Source organism: Bos taurus, chromosome 2 (assembly GCF_002263795.3).
Source record: "Bos taurus isolate L1 Dominette 01449 registration number 42190680 breed Hereford chromosome 2, ARS-UCD2.0, whole genome shotgun sequence".
Classification (NCBI taxonomy): Eukaryota; Metazoa; Chordata; class Mammalia; order Artiodactyla; family Bovidae; genus Bos; species Bos taurus.
In genome coordinates, this window is record NC_037329.1 from 128,942,635 (window position 1) to 128,953,995 (window position 11,361).

The 11,361-nt window shown below is 43.9% G+C and overlaps 1 long non-coding RNA gene across 1 annotated transcript; it reads left to right on the forward strand.

The window, feature by feature from the left end:
- Positions 1 to 68: 68 nt before the first annotated feature.
- On the forward strand, positions 69 to 10,643 carry LOC132343454 (uncharacterized). The gene is made up of 3 exons (XR_009492282.1): positions 69 to 6,547; positions 8,682 to 8,765; positions 9,511 to 10,643. It is a non-coding gene; the product is annotated as an uncharacterized lncRNA (long non-coding RNA).
- Positions 10,644 to 11,361: the final 718 nt, after the last annotated feature.

Here is an 11,361-nt window from a genome sequence, read left to right on the forward strand (position 1 = left end):
GGCGAGCGCTGAAGCGGGGCCGGGAGGCGCGGCGGCCAATCAAAACACGCTTTCGCGCGACCCGGCCAATGATACGCGGGCCACCGCCTGTTGCTGGGGCCCGACGGGGCCGAGGGAGGGGAGTTGGCTGTGGCCGAAGGTTTGAAATCCTCCCTGAGAGGAGCATGTCGGGAATAACCGCCGCGGTCCCGGTGGCCGACCCTCTGCAGGGCCCCGGGTGACACTGTCCTCTCCCGGGAGGCGCCCGCCTGGCCAGGCTCGGCACCCAAGGACGCAGTCAGCGCCAACCCGTCACGGCGACTCCGAGCCGTGCGCGCGTCCGGCGCCGGGGAAGGGACGTGAGCGGCTCACCCGGATCGCGGCTTATACCGGGGCTGCCCGGTTCGCGGATCCCGCGGCCCTTGGCACCCGATGGTTCCCCGCCGTGGGGCGTCACTGAAGGCGGCTTTGAGTTCCCGAGTTAAGTTCACCTAACCGTGTAACCAGTCTCTTACGATGCAAGATACTCCACCAAGTTGCTTCCCGAGGCCGACCCTTGGCCACTTAGTCCTGACACTTCGACCGTGTTCCCCTGTCAAGGGAATTACTTTGCAGCTCCCCCAGCTTGTGGTTCCCTCCCGCCCTCCCTGCCCGCAGCCTCGAAATTCTTGAGAAGTTGCCTCCTCTGTGAAGAGGTTTCCGACACTTGTGCGGATCAAGTTAATCAGTTCCTCTTTTGTCCTAAACTTGAGTCACACCGTACGGTAGCTACTTGTCGACCCAGTCACTCACGCACACACTCGTTTGAGCCCCGAGCACATGCTAAGTGCACGAGAAAAGTTTGAGAGAATGGGGCTCTTTCATTTCCCCCTTTCGGCTCCGTTTGTAAGTGAAAGGGGGAAGAAAAGAGTTCAGTTGACTGTGCCACCAAGGTGCCAGGAAGAGGAAAGGGGCAACTGCTTTGGAGTAAATGGATAAGCAACCCAAAGCTGGCGTTTTAAAGGAGAACACCAGTTTCTACAAACATACAAACATTTTTGTTACAAGATTTATGTGTACTTTGTTTAAGTCCCACGATTCGTTTTTTAATCTTGAGTTTTTCTGCTACCATCATCCCCCACCCCAATGTTCTTCTACCCATGCACCTTAAGTTTCTTAAGAAAACCATTTTAAAAGAGGAGTTTGTTAATCAAATGAATTTGGTGAAATGTGTAGAGTAGAAGAGATATTTCTGAGCATGGGACTTTCAGCTGCTAAGCATTATAGTCAAATAAGATGTACATCACAAGGAACTACTACCTCACTGAAAGTGTAATCTGTTTCCTAAAAATTTAAGAAGCTGACTTTAGACATGCAGCTAGATGACAGCTAAGTGGTATTTAATGGATTCAAGACTTTGACTTTTAAAAAGACCATTGCAATGTATTTTTTAATATAGTGTTTTGGGCTTCCCTGGGGGTTCAGTTGGTAAAGAATCCACCTGCAGTGCGGGAGACCTGTGTTCAGTCCCTGGGTTGGGAAGGACCGCTGGAGAAGGAACAGGCTACCCACTCCAGGATTCTGGCCTGGAGAATTCCATGGACTGTATAGTCCATGGGGTCCTGAATAGTAGGACAGGACTGAGCGACTTTCACTTTTTGTAAAATGAACAGTCTTGTTTTAGTCTGAACACTTTCTTTTTCTAATTCTTTTTTTATTATCATCATCCAAATATCTTTTAAATTCATCCCTGCTACAATCCTTCTTCTCCCTCCATTCTGCCCTCATGGATCTGATTGTGTTACTTTAAAAAAAAAAAAAAAAAAAACCTGTATTGGCCCCAAGTTGTATTACAAAATTAAATCAGCCTCCAGACCTTATCTGTATAAACACACCTGTAATGTATTTGAGAGAGTTTATTTTTGGAGGTTCCAAAGTCCTGCAGATGGTGACTGCAGCCATGAAATTTCAAAGAAGCTTGTTGCTTAGAAGAAAAGCTATGACTAACCTAGACAGCATGTTAAAAAGCAGAGACATTACCTTGCCAACAAAGGTCCATCTAGTCAAAGCTATGGTTTTTTCAGTAGTCATGTATGAAAGTGAGAGTTCGACTATAAAGAAAGCTGAGTGCCGAAGACCTGATACTTTTGAACTATGGTGTTGGAGAAGACTCTTGGGAGTCCCTTGGACAGCAAGGAGATCAAACCAGTCAATCCTAAAAGAAATCAGTCCTGAATATTCACTGGAAGGACTGATGCTGAAGCTGAAACTCCAATACTTTGGCCACCTGATTCGAAGAACTGACTCAATGGAAGAGACTCTGATGCTGGGAAAGATTGAAGGCAGGAAGAGAGGGGATGACAGAGCATCAGATGGTTGGATGGCATCACTGACTTGATGGACATGAGTTTAAGCAAGCTCCGGGAGTTGGTGATGGACAGGGAAGCCTAGCATATTGCAGTCAATGGGGTCACAAAGAGTCAGACGTGACTGAGCAACTGAACTCTACTGAAGGTATCTGATGCTTGGGTACACACACATGATGTATTGGATACTTATTCTGCCTCCCTCTGCCCTGTGCTAAGTTGTTTTGTTGACAAGACATTAATATAGAGTAGGTGATATTTTTATCGCCACTGTACAGATAAAGAATCTGAGGCTTAGAACAGTTTAAAGCTGAAAGCCACAAACTAAGGCTTCAAAGCCCACTCCATGTTCCCTGCAGCATCTGTCTCTGACTCACCTCTGTGTCCTCCCCAGGGCCCTCCAAAGAGCACTGTTAAAGCCTACACCATGTCCCAGGCTCCCAGGAGTCTCACAATACAGCTCCAACCTCATCCTTCATTAATCATTTACCAAGTACTCACAACAGCCCAGAACTGGAAGCAGGAGTGGAAAACACATTCTCTTCAGGACATCCAATATTGTTGTAATTCAGTTGTGTCCAACTCTTTGTGACCCCATGAACTGCAGCCCATGCAGGACCCCAACCTCCCATGGACAGGTTTCCCTGTCCTTTACTATCTCCTGGAGTTTTCTCAAATTCAAGTCCATTCAGTCCATGATGCTATCTAACCACCTTGTCCTCTGTCGTCCTCTTCTCTTTTTGCCTTCAATCTTTCCCAGCATTAGGGTCTTTTCCATTGAGTCAGTTCTTCACATCAGGTGACCAAAGTATTGGAGTTTCAGCTCCAGCATCAGTCCTTCCAATGAATATTCAAGACTGATTTCCTTTAGGATGGACTGGTTGGATCTCCTTGCTGTCCAAGGGACTCTAAAGAGTCTTCTCCAACACCACAGTTCAAAAGCACCAATTCTTCAGCACTCAGCTTTCTTTATGGGCCAACTCGCACACCCATACATGAAAAAATCGTAGCTTTGACTATACAGACCTTTGTCAGCAATGTGATGTCTCCACTTTTTAATATGCTGTCTAGGTTTGTCATAGCTTTTCTACCAAGGAGCAAGTGTCTTTTAACTTCATGGCAGTCACCATCCACAGTGATTTTGGAACCAAAGAAAATAAAATCTATCACTGTTTCCACTTTTTCCCCATCTATTTGCCATGAAGTGATGGGACTGGATGCCATGATCTTAGTTTTTTGAATGTTGAGTTTTAAGCCAGTTATTTCACTCCCCTCATTCACCCTCATCAAGAGTCTCTTTAGTTCCTCTTCACCTTCTGTCCTTAGAGTTGTGTCATCTGCAAATCTAAGGTTGTTGATATTGCTCCTGACAGTCTTGAGTTCAGCTTGGGATTCCTCCAACATGGCATTTCATGTGATATACTCTACATATAAATTAAATAAGCAGGTGACAATATACAGCCTTGACGTACCCCAATTTTGAACCAGTCCATTGTTCCAAATAAGGTTCTAACTTTGCTTCTTTCCTTGCATACAGGTTTCTCAGGAGGCAGGTAAGGTGGTCTGGTATTCCCATCTCTTTAAGAATTTTCCACAGTTTCTTATGATCCACACAGTCAAAGGTTTTACATTAGTCAATGAAGCAGGAGTAGAAGTTTTTCTGGAATTCTCTTGCTTTTTTTGTGATCCAACAAATGTTGGCACTTTGATCTCTGGTTCCTCTGTCTTTTCTAAGCCCAGCTTGTACATCTGGAAGTTCACATACTACTGAAGCCTAGCTTGAAGGATTTTTGCGTAACCTTGCTAGCTTGTGAAATGAGCACAACTGTATGGTAATTTGAACATTCTTTGGCATTGCCCTGCTTTGTGGTTGGAATGAAAACTGACCTTTTTAATCCTGTGGCCTCTGCTGAGTTTTACAAATTTGCTGACATATTGACTGCAGCACTTTAACAGCATCATCTTTTAGGATCTTAAATAGCTCAGCTGGAATTCTATTACCTCCACTAGGTTTGTTTGTAGTAGTGCTTCCTAAGGCCCACTTGACTTCATGCTCTAGGATGTCTGGCTCTAGGTGAGTGACCACACCACCATGGTTATCTGGGTCATTAAGACTTTTTTTGGTATAGTTTTTCTGTGTATTCTTGCTACCTCTTCTTAATCTCTTCTGTTTCTGTTAGGTCTTTACCATTTCTGTCCTTTAATGTGCCCGTCCTTGTGTGAAATATCCCCTTGGTATCTCCAGTTTTCTTGAAGAGACTTCTAATCTTTCCCATTCTGTTGTTTTCCTCTGTTTCTTTGCATTGTTCACTTAAGACGGCTTTCTTATCTCTCCTTGCTGTTCTCTGGAACTCTGTGTTCAGTTGGGTATATCTTTCCCTTTCTCCCTTGCCCTTCTCTTCTCTTCATTTCTCAGCTATTGGAAAAGCCCCCTCAGACAACCACTTTGCCTTCTTGCATTTCTTTTTCTTTGGGACGATTTTGGTCACTGTCTCCTGTACAGTGTCACAAACCCCTGTCCATATTTCTCCAGGCACTCTGTCTACTAGATCTAATCCCTTGAATCTATTTGTCCTTCCACTGTACCGTCATAAGGGGTTTGATTCAGGTCATACCTGAGTGGCCTACTGGTTTTCCCAACTTTCTTCAGTTTGAGTCTGAATTTTGGTGTAAGGAACTCATGATCTGAGGCACAGTCAGCTCCCGGTCTTGTTTTTGCTGACTGTATAGAGCCTCTCCATCTTGGGCTGCATAGAATATAATCAATCTGGTTTCAGTATTGAGCATCTGGTGATGTCCATGTGTAGAGTTGTCTCTTGTGTTGTTGGAAGAGGGTGTTTACTGTGACCAGTGTGTTCTCTTGACAGAACTCTGTTAACCTTTAACTTGCTTCATTTTGTACTCCAAAGCCAAACTTGCCTGTTATTCCAGGTATCTCTTGACTTCATACTTTTGCATTCCAATCCCCTGTGATGAAAAGGACATCTTTTTTGGGTGTTAGTTCTAGAAGGTCTTGTAGGTCTTCACAGAACTGGTGGTCACTTTTAGCTTCTTTGGCATTAGTGGTTGGAGCATAGACTTGGATTACTGTGATATTGAATGGTTTGCTTTGGAAATGAACCAAGATCATTCTGTCGTTTTTCAGATTACACCGAATTACTACATTTTGAATTTTTTGTTGACTATGAAGGCTACTCCGTTTCTTCTAAGGGATTCTTGCCCACAGTAGTAGATATAATGGTCATCTGAATCAAATTCATCCTGTCCTGTCCATTTTAGTTCACTGATTCCTAAGATTCTGATGTTCATCTCTTGCTTCACCATGTCCAATTTACATTGATTCATGGACCTAACATTTCAGGTTTCTGTGAAGTATTGTTCATTACAGGATTGGACTTTGCTTTCACCACCAGACACATCCACAACTGAGCGTCATTTCTGCTTTGGCCCAGCCTCCGCATGTCCTAGGCTAGGCTTTAAAGTCAGTTCCACCAACACTATCTAAGTAATGGTTCTCAGTTCAAATAGGAAATTATTGATATAAACAAATAGCTCTCAGGATGTAGAGGAGTTACCAGTGCTGGGCACCAAATGCATAATAAATACGTGAGTGCTTCATACCATGCATTTGTTTAACAAAGATTTAGCTGGTGGCTTCTTTGAGACAGGCACTCCATCAAGCCCTGGGAATACAACAGTGAATGAGGCTCCATTCAAGCACTAAACAACTCAAAACCTTTTCCCTTTACTATATATCAGAGAGGGAAGTTGGTGTCTGGGACATTTGTTTTCTCAGTTCTTCCCCTGAGAATCAAGGACAGGTAGTGCCAATTATATATAAACACAAAAATTAACCTGCTAACATTGGAAAGGAATGCAGATTACGGACATTGTGCTCAGACCCTGTAGAATGGGAGGAAAATGAGAGGATTTCCACATTCATTGACATTCTTTCCCCCTGGGAATCTGTTTTGAATTAGTATCTGTAGGAGCTAAAATCAACAAAACCTACCTAATCTATAAGTAGAAATGAGGCAAAAAAGCATTTCTTTGTTTTTTAAAAATTATTTATTTTTTGGCTGCACTGCATGGCATGTGGGATCTCAGTTCTCCAAACAGGGTTCAAACCCGTGTCCCCTGCATCCCTGCAAGGCATCGTAACCGCTGGACCACCAAGGAAGTCCCCAAAAAGGCATTTCTGAAAGTCCAGCTTTGAAAGACTGGTGAGTGGCAGACTGATGCTTATTGTTCAATATTTAGACCCCACAAAGGTCAGGGCTGGTGAGACAAAACACACGTGTTTGCCAAACATTGGGAACAAGTCTCCCGTTGAACTGCCTGGCTTTCAGGCTGGATCCCTTACACCCCTGTATGTCAAACAAGCTGGTTTGGTTCTTTTTCTTCTTCAAGCTCATCTATGAATTTGGGGCACAGCTTTGAATACTTGCAGCTCTGTCAGCTGATGGTTTATTTCATTTAGGGGAAGCAAGTTTCCTGGGACCTGCCAAGAGGAAAGTGAACCTCCTGCCTGATGTTATGTATCTTGGGGGTCTTATCTTGTTGCCAAACTGGTATCAACACACACCCCTCCCCACACAGTGGTTTTGTTTCCTGGGGAAACAGCTGCTGTGGACTTCCCAGTTGCTCACATGTTCCAGAGCAATTGCAAATCAGTCCTCAGCCATTAGAGCGATTTTGGTTTAATTACTAAATGGGGCACAGGAAGTCACTGCAAAACTCCCACACTTTCTGTGATTCTGACCCAAAGGTTCTCAATTTCCAGGACTTTTCAAGGCTTCAGATGCAAGGACCCCCAGTCCAGGATCAGAATCTTTAAGGATGGGTGCTGGGGTATTCCAGATCCAGCTGAGGGCTGGCAGAATACACCATTCCCAAATATGCCACTTGGCCACAATGATTATTTTGAGCTAAAGACACTTGAAAAACAATAGGTACAAGAAGGATGCTCTGACCCGCCTTGCCTTTTCTTCCTGAGAACAGGAGAAAATTCTCTTGTGAAAGATATCCCTTTGATATTAGGAGGAAAGAAACAGTCTTATCATCAGCGATGGGGGATCAAGGCCAAGAGAATTCTTACAAACAGAACTTGTCAGAAGTAACTCCAAAATGAAGCAGAACCCTGAGGCCACACCCCCTTCTCCAAGTACAAGTCAGTTCAGTTCAGTTGCTCAGTCATGTCTGACTCTTTGTGACCCCATGGACTGCAGCATGCCAGGTCTCCCTGTCCATCATCAACTCCCGGAGTTTACTCAGACTCATGTCCACTGAGTCGGTGATGCCACCCAACCGTCTCATCCTCTGTTGTCTCCTTCTCCTCCCACATTCAATCTTTTCCAGCATCAGGAAAGTCAGTTCCTGATGAGTCAGTTCTTTGCATCAGGTGGCCAAAGTATTGGAGCTTCAGCTTCAGCATCAGTCCTTCCAGTGAATATTTAGGACTGATTTCCTTTAGGATCGACTGGTTGGATCTCCTTGCTATCTAGGGGACTCTCAAGAGTCTTCTCCAACACCACAGTTCAAAAGCATCAATTCTTTGGAGCAGCTTTCTTTATGCTCCAACTCTCACGTCCATACATGACTCCTGGAAAAACCATAGCTTTGACTAGACAGACTTTTGTCGGCAGCATGATATCTCTGCTTTTTAATATGCTGTCTAGGTTGGTCATACCTTTTCTTGCAAGGAGCAAACATCTTTGAATTTCATGGCTGCAGTCACCACCCACAGTGTTTTTGGAGCCCAAGAAAATAAAGTCTCTTACTATTTCCATCATTTCCCCATTTATTTGCCATGAAGTGATGGGACCAGATGCCATGATCTTAGTTTTTTGAATGTTGAGTTTTAAGCCAGTTGCTTCACGCTCCTCTTTCACTTTCATCAAGAAGCTCCTCAGTTCCTCTTGCTTTCTGCCATAAGGGTGGTGTCACCTGAATATCTGAGGTTATTGATATTTCTCCCAGCAATCTTGATTCCAGCTTGTGCTTCATCCAGCCTGGCATTTCACATGATGTACTCTGCATAGAAGTTACATAAGCAGGATGATAATATACGGCCTTGATGTACTCTTTTCCGAATTTGGAACCAGTCCATTGTTCCATGTCTGGTTCTAACTGTTGCTTCTTGGCCTGCATATAGATTTCTCAGAAGGCAGGTAAGGTGGTCTGGTATTCCCATCTCTTTCAGAATTTTCCACAGTTTGTTGTGATCCACATAGTCAAAGGCTTTGGCCTAGTCAATAAAGCAGAAGTAGATGTTTTTCTGGAACTCTCTTGCTTTTTTGATGATCCAATGGATATTGGCAATTTGATCTCTGGTTCCTCTGCTTTTTCTAAATCCAGCTTGAACATTTGGAATTTCTCGGTTCAGGAAACTGTTGAAGCCTGGCATGGCAAATTTTGAGCATTACTTTGCTAGAATGTGAGGTGAGTGCAATTGGACAGTAGTTTGAACATTCAAGTACAAAGGCCCCTTCATATCTCCTGCCTCTTGTTTAGAGAAAAGTTGAAATCTCCCAGGCCTCCCTGAATCACAAAAGAGCAGGCTCAAGTTAATGATTAGGACAATGGAGTCACAGATTCAGTGTCTGATGCACATTCCTGGGTTGTTTTACAGACACTGTAAGAACTGCCACAATGTAGGGAAAAAGCTAACTGATGACCAGATTGCAACCATGACATAAGCTGCTCCATCTTGAGCAGTACTGAGTCTATGGCTCACACATTTCCCAGAATTGGCTGTAAGAGAATGGGATTAGCATTATTGCTCATAATAATCTATATATTTGTTGGCATCAGAATAATTGTAGCTTGTTCTGCCCACATGTGTAAATAGGTGAGTACAACTGTCAGCAAAGAGATTCTACATACCCATGTAGATATTTTCCACTCTAAAGATATGGTGCTCTATATCAGCACGAAGAAGCTACAGAAGATGAACTTTCACCCATGATGCCGTAGAAATGGAATGATGTTCAGACAAGTAGGGATTTCTAAGCAGCTTTTGGCAGAAAAAAAAATCCCTTTGCAGGAAAGAACTCTCTGAAAGAGGCACCCCTTTTTCTTGACACTAATCTTAAACAAGGCACCCCCATGCTGTACTCATCTTCAGCTCTAGCACTCCTTTCAAATCTTTTGATCACACAATATAACTTGTTCGTTCTTTCCGTAGATCGATGAAGTAGAAATGAAGAAATCAACAGATGATCAAATCTCTTCCATAGCTTCCCCTTCAGCAATCTTTCAAACAAACTGTGTGAACAAGATAACATCTAAATAAAGATCAGGAGTCCTCAAGGACTTACTTTACTTAAAACTCATTTTGCCTTTGGCTTATTTTCTAATTGAGACAAAATTTAAGTGAAGATCATGAGGCGTCAACAAGCTGGCACACAAGCCTGCACAGTGGGGGATGGTGACAACTCTGACCCCTCATCTCAATGATGAATGGAGATTGCTTCCCTGTTCCTTTAAAAGTTATCATGGCTGAGCAGAAACTTCAGAGATGGTTTTGGAAGACACTGAGTCCATCTGCCCAGATTTCTGGCATTCTGATTAAAGGCAGCTTTTGTATCAACACTGATAGAGTATGTATTGATTTTATAAGCAGCAAAGAATGGGACCCAATTCGATAATGACTCATCTTCCTTTGCACGTGCATGGTCAGACATGTCTGACTCTTTGTGACTGTATGGACTGTAGCCTGTCAGGGTCCTCTGTCCATGGAATTTTCCAGGCAAGAATATTGGAGTGGGTCTCCATTTCCTCCTCCAGGGGATCTTCCCAACCCAGGGATTGAACCCGAGTCGCCTATGTCTCCTGCATTGCAGGTGGATTCTTTCCTGCTGAGCCATCAGGGAAGCCCCCATCTTCGTTTAGGCTCCCCACATATTTTAGTTATTTTTCCGAAATTGCCTCTCTTTGTTCAATCTAATAAAGAAGTATGTAGGGAACTTCTCTGGTGGTCCAGTGGCTAAGAATCCTCCTTGAAATGAAACCTCTGGTCCAGGAGGTTCCCAAATGCCAAAGGGCAACTAAGCCCATGTGCCACAACTACTGAGCCCCTGCTTTAGAGCCCAGGGACTGTAGCTACTGAAACCTGTGTGCCTAGATCCTGTCCTCTGCAACGAGAAACCACTGCAATGAGAAATCGGCTAGAGAGTAGCCCCTGCCCCCAGAAAGTAGAGAAAGCCCAAACACAGCAACAAAGACCCAAAACAACCAGAAATAAAATAAAAATACATAAATTTTAAACAAATGAAAAGCATTTAGGCTTTGCCACTTCTTAGGGTCTTCATTTCCTTATGTAGGCTCCTATGTCACACAAAACTTTTATTAAATAGACTTGAATGTGTCTATCTTGCTCGTTTGCTTTGTGTCAGTTTCATTCTTAGGTCCAGCTGAAGATCTTACCAAGATGAAGATACAGTTTTGCCCACCATACACCTGATTGCAGTGTCTCACTCTGGTTGACAATTTCTGCTTTCGGTTTTCCGAAGGGCAGCCCCTCTACATAGGGATGCATGTGTGAAGGAGACCCCCTTTGTCCTCCATAATCCTCAAAGGTGGTGATCATACCAAACAACCGGAAAAAGTGAGAAACTAGCTCCTGAATACCCAGAGGAACATAGGTTATGATGTGTGTATCTCACAAGCAGACTCCAGGTCTATCAGCAAGCTCCCTGCTAGTCCATTAAGCCAAGCTGTCCATCCCTTTGCCCACTGCAGGGAGAACTCCCAGTCCTTCAGGCCAGAAGCTGTGTGAACAGTGAGATGGGCAGCAACATTCAGAACAACCATAACAGCCTCCGACTGGCAAGTGGATTGATAATAAGAGGAAATCTGGGAGACCAATACTCAATAAAAAAAAATAGTAATGGGCTATGAGAGCCATTTACTTATATATAAGACCATGACAATACCTGTCTCCCAACAAGTCATGCCTAGGGCACGAGGAAGAGGCATATAATCCTCAGCTCAGAAGTCATGGGAGGCTCGGGACTTCCCTGGCGGCCCAGTGCTA